Source organism: Dipteris shenzhenensis, chromosome 30 (genome assembly GCF_047967505.1).
Source record: "Dipteris shenzhenensis isolate YYH24624 ecotype China chromosome 30, Dip_SZ_1.0, whole genome shotgun sequence".
Taxonomy (NCBI): domain Eukaryota; kingdom Viridiplantae; phylum Streptophyta; class Polypodiopsida; order Gleicheniales; family Dipteridaceae; genus Dipteris; species Dipteris shenzhenensis.
In genome coordinates, this window is record NC_141625.1 from 1,165,995 (window position 1) to 1,176,815 (window position 10,821).

The window sequence follows — 10,821 nt, forward strand, 5'->3', positions numbered from 1 at the left end:
GCTACTAGGAAGGTGTTCTTTCCCTTGTGGGGGCAAGCCTTACCTCTTGGCTCTTCAACACAAGCTGATGTGTGAACCTATGCATTTTTGCATCAACTCCCAAGACTTTAAGAAACACAAAACATATATGCTTGCATGTGAAATACGATTTTGCACCCCTTACTCTTTCTTGTTATTGCAATCAAGAGCACACTGAATCCATATGTTGAATAGAATAAATGTTGCAAAAAGAAATAAAGAATCAAGTGCATGTAGTTTACAATGAAGAAATGAAATTGGATTAGGGATACTCCCACAAGCATGATCATTTAAGACCATCCCCAACAAACACTTTTTCTCTACTCATGGACCCAGACATAGTAGAGATAGTGTCCTGCACCTTGTTGATTCAGACGGGGTGTTACAGTCAGATCCTGATGCCGTCATGCGTGTAGCTTCAGATTTTTTTGCATCCCTTCTTACTGCAGATCCGGGCACACAGGCCATAGATGATGCCAGAGAGGTTATTTGGCATTGTATCCCTGTATTGGTGAAGGAGGAGATGTATGTCTCTCTTGATGCACCTTTCACCATTGCATTACTTGCCCTTCACAAGGGCAAGTGCCCAGGTTTGGATGGACTTACCCCTTCTTTTTTTAATTACTTCTTGGGAGCAGATTGGTGATCACATTACATTAGCCTTGCAGGGCGTGAGGGACTCTGGTGAGATGCCTGACTCACTTACAGATGGTCTCATTCATCTCATCCCAAAGGGGGGTAATAGGAATCTAGTGTCACAATGGAGACCCATCACTCTATTGGGCACTTTTTACAAGATTTTGGCGAAAGCGATCAATCTCTGGCTACAAGTTTTTCTTCCAGATTTGATTCATGACATGCAGACACGGTTTGTGCATGGCAGAAGTATTTTCGATAATATTTTCTCATTTTGGGAGGCCTCAGAATGGGCCATGCAAAGCCGCCAGAGGTTGGCCATTCTACTCTTGGACTTTGACAAAGCTTACGACAGAGTAGTAGACTGGGATTTTTTAGAGGGTACTCTATCTCGCTTTGGTTTTTTAGATGCATGGATTAGAGGAATATCCTCTCTCTATAGATCAGCCCATAGCCAGGTGCTTATTGGGGGAGTAAGAGGGGACAGATTTCAGATCTCCAAATCAGTCCGGCAGAGTTGTCCTATTGCCCATTTTCTTTTTTTGTTTGTGGCGGAAGCTATGAGTATCTACCCTAGATCTCAAGCTAATATTTATGGGCTGAGACTTCCTCTCCGCCGGGAAGAAGAGCTCCTGGATAGTGAGTTGGCAGATGACACGGCTGTTTTTTTGGATGCCTCCCCCAAGACACTCACTTCCATCCGGACAGCCTAGCATTTATATTGCACAGTTGCAGGTGCACACATTAATTGGCATGAATCCAATGGTTTTTGGATTTGTGATGATGACACCCCGGATTGGGGTAATGATATTGGCTTCACTTGGGTACAGAGGGGTGTCTCTGTGAGATATTTGGGTTGCTAGGTTGGGGTGGGCATCTCTCCTTCACAACAGTTTGCTCCGGTATTGGAGAGCATTAGAAGAAAGCTCCTTTTCTGGAGCTCAGCCAAACTTGATTTGGCATCCGGAGTGGTGGTGGTTAACCAGGTTCTTCTAGCCACAGCATGGTTTTAATTTTGATGTAGCACGGCAGCATGCACCCCGGCTTCTTCCATGTAGGACCTGGAGGCCTACTGTAGCCCCTCACTGACCCTGAGATGGATGGGAGTGTTGATGGGATACATTGGCAGATGATCAGAGTGGTAGGATGCTTGGGGAAGGAGTGGCACATCGATCCTCCCAGTATCTGAGAGCAGGACGCCTCTAGATGGCACCTCTAGCTTTGGGAGGATAGACCCCTAAGGGAGGTCCAATGGGAACCCGGGGAGTGGTTCTGGCCCTCTAGGCGCAGCCTAGCTGATGATAGATGGGGTGCCTTTCTTTTCCTACACCACACGGATTGGCAGGAGACTTCAGATGGATTCGTCGAGATGGACTCCCTCGAGGGAGAGACATTGGGAGACCCAAAGAGTGCCCCGGGATGTTCCCTCTAGGTTTTGGACGCGGTTGTGGTCCAGCTTGCGGCCGAGAAAGATTTCTTACTTCTTTTGGTTGGCAGCCCACGAAGGCTTGTGCCATTGCTACTTAGATGGTGTCCTGGAGACTATCCCACACTGCCTATGGATCTGTCGTAGCGCAGCGAGGAACTGGATGAGAGCCCTCAGGATCATGACACGCATGCAGAGTCTTCACAGAGACTACGCCTAGGGGATGGTGGCTTGGTTGACAGAGGGAGGGCATGCATTTTAGATTGGTGAGATCTCCCCAGCCTACCGGATACAGGGTCAGAGCATTCAGAGGATTGCACTCCACGAGCCAGGCCCCCTTGATGCCCTAGCTCCTCCTTCCCCTAGGGAAGACAATGTTTGGGAGGTGGTAGCCAGTATCACGGCTTGGAACATTTGGGTGGCTCGTTGTAGTCTGGGAGAGCACCCGGTTCCACCCTCAACTACCTTGGTTACCATTTGGCAAGATATCATTTATACTCTATGGTCCACCTGGGAGTGTGAAACGCCAGGCTCCAGGGCGACTATTGAGAGGCGTGCTCGTTTCTGCAAGGCTTGGCCTGCACGTGTTTTCTACATCTTCATTCCGCAAGGGATTCGCTGGCTGTATAGTCCCCCCACTTGGCTGTTAGCCCCAATTCCTGAGATCCCCTAGGCAGTGCGCTGGGCTTCTCTGGAACATGCCGGTTTTTCTTTCAACCTTTTCTGGTTTTTTTCATACTTAGCACCTTCGGGGCTGTTGTCTTGTATGAAATCTTCCAGCATTAATACAAGGTTCCTTTCTTTGTAAAAACAAAGAAAAAAAGAAAAAAAAAAGAGAATGTTTGGGATGCCATCAAAGATGATGGACTTAAGGCATCAACAGAGCCTCAAATACACAAGATTTGGAAGCAACACAACTCAAGGGCCAACGCAATCATCGGACTTTGCCTAGATGATTCATTGATTCATCGATTCATCATATCGACTTCAAGTCCAAGCTTAGGAGATTTGGGCATGCCTCGAGAATATATTTGGTAACAAAATCACCAACTCCAAAGTTTTTTGAAAATGTAATTTTATAAGTTGAAAATGGAAGAGTCCGATACCTTAAGTGCACATATAGCAAAAATTCAATCCTTAGTTCAACAACTCTCCAACTTGAATTGCTCCCCAGATGATGAGGACAAAATCGCTGTCCTCATGACGAGTATGGAAGGGGGACTTAGAGCAATCACTAGCATCTAGCTTGTGTTCCCGAATAAAAAGGATATCAACAGCACCTCTAGTGATGCCTGGATGAAGCTGGTTCCGGATCAGCTGCCTACAGCGACGGTGTGGAACTCTGCCTAGGCCCTGTATGCTCCAGCTGACTATCCTCATCGACAAGAGGATGCTGGATGGAAAGGCTTACCGGACCTAGTAGAGGAGACCAGCTTCCCCTGGTCCGAAACACTCCTGCTGAGGACAGGAAACTCAATAGGTGAAAGGATCCTTACACCTGCTGAAAGGGAGGCCCTGTAAGAAGGAATCCCAATGATCGGGACCCCTAAGGTGGAGGGCACAAACTCCTCATCATCCATGAAATTTGCAGAATCTGCCAGTGCCGAAAAAGAATTCCTAATAAGCAAGTCTGGCCGAGGAGTGCGAAGAAGACCTGCACTCGTGGAAGATGGAGGAGAAGGAATTGCCAGGCCTCTATCAGCAAAACTAGAGCTGGGGGTTGAGGAGGCCTGTGGATGGGGTGAAGAGGAATCAGGATTCCTCATCTACACCTGCACTTTCTCGGTTGTCCTGACTGTGGTAGGAACAGTTTGCAGGGAAGAAGTACTTGTAGCCCCCTCGTGGTCAAAAACCAAGGGTTCAGAAACCAGAGTGACTAGGGCTGGTGGATCTAAAGGCCCCTCCTGATGTGGAACTATAGTGTCTGGGGCTATAGCAACATCCACCTCTGGAGTCTGGAAGGCGTCAATCTGAACAGAATCAAAAGTCTCCTGTTGAGGTAAGGGAGCCGCTCTAATAGCTCTCCATCGTGGTACTGGGTGTGTTGCAGGCATTGGGCGCCCTGCTGGCCCTGGTGGTCCTGGGGTGCACGAAGCAGGGCGCCCTGTTGCTCTTGGTGGTCCCAGAGTGCATGGTACAGGGTGCTGGGGAGGTGCAGTCGTGGTAGTACGTGAAGGAGCCGCACCATTCTCTTCCTCGGCAGTCTCTAGCAAAGTGCCCAAGGGTCCTGCAAATCCTGCACTGGTCCTGTCTACCTGAAATCTTGACTCTCTGTCAAAAGAGAGAGCCGTTTGGATGCTGACGGATAATGTGGTCATCTGAGATGTTAGGGTCAGAGACAATGACCCTAACACGAGGCACCCCGTCTGCACTGACTGCCTCTGTCGAGGAAGAAGGCATGTGACATGTACTCTCCCCCTCTATTTGAGTTGAGTGTTTCAATTCTAGAATTGGTTTGGTTCTCAGCCACAGCTTTGAACTCCTGAAACCAATAGAACACCTCATATTTTTCCTTCATGAGAAAAAGCCATGTGAACCTGGAGAAGTCATCTATAAAGGTCACAAAGTACCTTGCTCCTATGTGCGTGGGAATAGTCATGGGGCCACATACATCACTGTGCACTATCTGCAACACTCTGGTTGCCTTGACCCAATTCTTGCCTTGTTTACTGAACGGCAAGCGATGCAATTTGCCAAGTGCACACCCCTCACACACTTCATTTGCTGGTTGCTGTAATTTTGGCATTCCTCGATTCATATTATTGTTGTACAAGTAGGACAATGCCCTGTGATGGACATGTCCAAACCTGCCATGCCATAAATCAGCTTGGGAAGTGTTTGTTACAGCCAATACGTTCTGATCATAAGGATGAGCATCAAGTTTGTATAAGCCTCTGTCATATGTGCCTATTGCTACAACCTCATACCCTTTCTTTGGATCCTTGATCCTGCATTGGTTATCCTGAAATTTAACCAACATATGTTGATCATGGGCAATGTTTGAAACTGAAATCAGATTTTGCCTCAAATCTGGAACATACCAAACATCTCGGATATACTTAACTTTTCCATTATCAAGCTGAATGGGAATGTGACCAACTCCGATGATGTCTTGAGAAGCATCATTGGCACAGGTGACCTGTCTGCCATGAATAGGTGTGATGCTCTCAAACCACTCCTGGCAAGGAGTCATGTGCTTAGTAGCACCACTGTCAATATACCATGTATCACTTGCAACAACAAGGGAAGCATCCTTTGATTGATTTTCAGTATTCGAATCCCCCCTGGCATCCATCTTCCCACTAAATGCAGCAAACAAAAAATCTCTATCACCTTGGGCAAGATGAGCTTCACCATGTGCATCTGAAGCACGAGTTTCAATGGGGGTAGCAAAATTACTGCTAGAGCTGTCCCTTTGCCTCTTCTTTTCATTGGCAATCCTTTTCTGACACTTTGCGATGTAATGCCCAGGCTTCTTGCAATAATTGCATTTGTCCTTTTTCTCATTTTTGCTTGAACTGCTTGCATTCCCCTCCTTGGGTTGAGTTGTATGGCTGTGTTTTGGCTCAAACTTTTTTTGAAATTTGCCCTTTCCACCCATGGCAAGTGCTTGCTCACCCTGACGAGAGGCTTTGGCAAAATTTGAGCATCTCTGCTCTTCCTGCAACAAAAGCCCAACTAACTCATCGAATGAGAGTGGGGCTGCCCTGAGAACAATGGTCAATGAAGTGACGAATGTGCCATCTGAGGGCGCTAAGCTATTGAGAGTAATAGAGACGAGCTTCTTGTCTTCTATTTCCCCATCAATACTTGCGAGCTGATCACATAGATCAGTGATCCTAACAAGATGATCAGTGATCCTGACAATATGATCAGTGATGGCCTGGCCTTCCTGCATCTCGAGATCCTTGAGCTAATTTGTCAAGGCAATGGCTCTTGCCTCATTCTTAACATGATACATGTTTGCCAATCTTTCCCATGCTGACTTTGCATCCTTGCACGACTTGATAGTCGTCATAATGTGCCTCTTCACATTTGTGGCAATCAAAAGCACTGCGGTGGTCAAACTTCTTCTGTTCCTTGGTCGATGCTATGGGACTAGCAGGAGGGACTGTAGCAGTTTGCTATCTCTAACCCGAAGAAGGTGTGTTGGATGTAGATGAGCCTGCTGGCCTCACGTCATCCCCATTAACAATATCCCACAAGCCCTTACCAACCAAGATGTTTTTAAGCATGAATGACCACAAGGCATAGTTTGGTCCATCCAACTTGTCACTCTCGGACAAATTGCCAAAATTGTCTCAAAGAGTCGACATGATGCAAAATGGGATACCCACAAAAGCTGCAAATGTACCTGCAAAAAGAAGTGCAAGTTCCAAAAGTGTAATTGGCTGCAAATGTGCCTGCAAATCCCAAACTAATACTGACTGTAAATGCAAAGTACGACTGGCTGCTCTAAAATGCCACTAATTGCGCAATGCAATCACTACAAAAATGGCATAAACCAATCACTACACTCTGTTGCAATCTAAAGTGCAATCCCAAACTGAAAATGCACAACCCAAATTTTAAATAGCGCACCCACGAGTGCTCAAATGCATCCACCGGAGTTCAAAGGCATCCACAACTGTAGAGTAATTGCAAATGCACCCAACAATGCAGAGTATCTACAACTACACCTAAGAGTGCAAGAGTATGGGCTGCAAAAACAGTCCCGAAGCGAAATACATAGCTCAAAACATTGACTGAAAGTGCACCTTGGCCCGAAACACCTGCAAAACAGTCCACTGGCTGTGTGGGCAAGCTGGATATGACAAAGGAGCTGAAGTGAGCTGCTTGGAGCTAAATGAAGCTGTCAGGAGTACTTCTGAACACAACACACGTGTAGAGAAGAGCGTGGAGAAGTATGGAGACACCTGGAGCTGCTGGAACACACCCGGGAGAGGCTAGAGCTGAAAAAGATCCAGATCTGAGCAAAAACGCCGAAAAACAATCGAAAACTGCTCGAATTGCCTTCTAACAAATCGTACGGGCTCGAAATCAGGTTTTGACAAGTCGTACGGACTCTTGGCACTGTCGCACAACTGTACAAGCAGATCCATACGGACTGCATGGACGTCCGTACAACTGTATGGACAAAAAATAGAAATTTGTTTTTGTTTTGTTTTTTTTTTCTGCTTGAAATGGTGCAGGACAGGCTTGTTTGTATGCAACAACTCAGAAATTTCAAAAAACGTCGAAATCGGACCTCAAAAAGTCAAAAAACACTGTTGGAGCTACCTCAAACGAAAGCTGGAGAGTTCAATGTGAGAACTAGGAACGCACACTGGAGCACCAAGCTTGCGGGTGTCTAGAAGCAAGCGCGGGAATGGGCTCTAGAGACGGAAGCACTCTAATACCAAATGTAGGAACAAAGTGGAGACAGGTTGTGAACACAAGTGAGCAAGAGTACACACACAAGAAAGCTCCAATAGAAATGTTCAAAATGAAACAATACAAGTACTTGGTATATATAGTACCCAAGTACTACTGGTCAACCATAAGGTTGACTTTATGCCTACAACACCATATCTTTGTAATGTCTTACACTCACATCATGGTTGCTAAGCTTATAAGGTTTTGATTCCTTCACCTTGGATTTCAAATATTTGGTGTATGCATTGTGATGCCAGATGGTGACAAAAAAGACAGGCTACTTTGGACTCCAAAGTTTCTCTTTGTCTCATCAAGTTTTCTTGGGGCGGGTGATGCTTGGTATCATTCCATTTGGTCAACTATTGGCTCGCAGACATATTGCTTCTCCTATTTGTCATAGATGTCAAGCTCCCCTAGAATCTTTGTCTCATCTTGTTTGGCAATGCCTTTGACACTCGTAACTTACTTTATTTTTAGCAGCAATGCCCAAGGGCTCGCTTTCCTACAGCTTCCTTTGGAAAGTTTTTTTGGCTGATCAGGAAAATAGATAGGCCCACTAAGGAGTGCTTTAAATTCTTGAGAAAGAAACATCTCATACCCCCTTCCTGAAGAGGGATGACCACTTGTTCTACTATTGAGAGAAATGAGAGGACATGCGTTTACAAATAACTTGAACACAGGTGTTGTGAGAGTCTTAAGGTAGAGAACCATCTCAAGCTTCTATTGAGCTCTAACACATTAGTTGTGAAAAAAAAACAGAGGTGTTGAATGGCTGTGAGAAAGCATTTAAAGTTGTCATCGTCTTTAAGGATTGGGAAATCTAATTGATTGTTTGCCTTAAAAAAAGCTTCAGCAACCTCATTTTTACAACTTAGTTTGATCCACCAGCATGATTGTTTAACAAATTTTGTTTATCAAGATGAAAATTGAAGGCAATTTTTGTTTATCAAAATGAAGATTGAAGGCAATTTTTCCTTGTGAACTTAAGGGACTGCTTGAACACAGGAAATGTCGAGCCAAATGCAACCATCCTATCTGGATTAGGGCTCTCTAATGCAACTGTCGGCATGGTGACAAAGTTCTCTGTCAAACTTTATAGCATTACAGGGCAACAAGTACTTTCACATCCTAACTCCATTTCCATGATGATGAATCCTCAGGGATCAGAAATTCCTGAAAGCTTCAAGTATTCCTCGTATCACAGCATCGAGGATGAGCTAGCTTATCAAGATACAATCCCACAAAAGTCAACTTATCTTTCAAGGGACATAACAATGGCAGCTGATAAAAGGGCCATTTATAAAGTTAGTTACAAGGTCACAAGAGCAGGAAAGTATGATCTTTATGTATTATGGACAAACGTCCTCCTCAATGGTGGGAAAGCCTTTCAAGTCACCGCGTTTCCAGGTAACCTTTAGCATGCTAATTTATTATCTCAACCAAAAATTCTTGAACTTATTTTCTCAACCACACGTTATTTTATTGTTGTTTGATGATATTTGTCTTGTTTGCACCCCAAGTGTTTGTTTGAAGGAGAGCTGCATGTTTTACTTTGCTTTAGGATTTGTATATCTTCTGCCATTGGCCTCCCCTTGGAGCTCTTATGAGCTGCAATGGGTTTTCACATCTGTCAAATCCCAGACTGGCACATCTCTTATGAGCTGCAATGGGTTTTCACATCTGTCAAATCCTAGACTGGCACATGCCTTATAAAATTTCAATTTCTCTATGAGCATGTAATGTTGATTAGTACATGTTTCCCCTCTCTATAAATTAAAAGGATATGAAGTGGGAAATAGGTGTGGTAAAATGCCTCTCTATCTCTAGGGATGTTGAGGCCTCAGTGACGCCTTGAGGTTAGGTATAAGGCAGCTCAAATTATGAAAAAATCTCTTGTGCTGAACAATGTGATTCCTCTTCTACTGCCTTTAACACAACAGTAGCATCAATTAAACCCCCAAAAGTATAGTCAGCATGCCTTGTCTAATATTTAAAAATTGCCATCCACTTTGCTACACTTCAACAACCACATTAATACAACCTACCTACAAGCTACAAGCCTGCTGGGTTAGAACATAATGCACAAAGACACAAGATCGTCAGGATCAGCGACTCAAAAAGTGGAAAAGGAAGCCTGAACTAGCATCTTTGCCATATGTAAAATGCTAGTCATGTCCATGAAAGGATTGGAAGGATAAGAAAAAATAAAGGATATTAAAAAAATGACATTTTTTAATAAAGACGGTATTGTTTTTAATTCTCAATTGTCCACTCTGAAAACCACATTTGGTCAAGGTTCTAGCATAGTTCCAATGCACTCGATGGCACAATCCTGCCAAGGAGCCATTGTGGAGGAAAAACCTCCTCTAAAGCCTTATTCATGATCTCGGTTAGCATCCCCTTCGTCTTTTCACCACCCCATTTCAGCATTTCAGCCACTAAACCTTGTGTGTCTAGGGCCTTTCTATTTGCTAGCTTTTACAGCCCTCTTTCCACATCCTTTCTGTTATGGAATCATTTGTTGATTTGATAGAAAAATCGTGGTTGAATTTTCTGTTGGAATATGAAGCCAAAGTGAGTCGAAAATGAGTGTACTAGGTGTCTAGGGGGTGTTTTATAGTCTAGTGAGTCCTAGACATGCCACATGTCATATTGGGAGCTATCCCATATACGCTATGGCTTTCTAGAGTCTAGTGTCACACTATATAGTGTTGTACTTGTCTTGAGTCTTTTGATATCAGTCAACATCAAGCTATCTACACGTGAGTATTTTGGTTATCATTGCCTAGCACTTGTTCTTTCATTTTCCTTTACATTTTTCTTTTCATTATGCTTTCCACATTTCCATTCCGTTCCTAGCTAGCTACTAGATCTCTTCATATGATATCAGAGCCATGTTCCTAGCCCTGCTCTCTCTTTCCCTTTCCCTTCCAAGAGGTTGAGGTGAGGGAGGCCAATGAAGCTACTCTAATTCCTCCTCCTTGGAAGGCTGCCCTCTTCTCTCCTTCCTTGAGCTCTCTTCTCCAGGCCATGATCTACCACCTCTCTTCCCCTTCCTTCAGCTACATCTTTTTGTGACCTGCGGACGATGTGACGCTTCTATTCGGAGCTAGAAGCAGAATCACGGCTTTGTGTCTTCAGCAAAGTTGTAGAGGACCTTGAGTACTACAAATTTCGTTTTTACATCATTGCAATATGAGTTTTTTGCAAAAAGTTACAGCCCTTCCAAGAAGTTACGAAATTTGTTTCTACACGCGAATTTTGTTTTGGAGCTCAATGATTTGACAGCCCAAGCATGATGCAACCAGCTCAACGTGGAGCTGTCC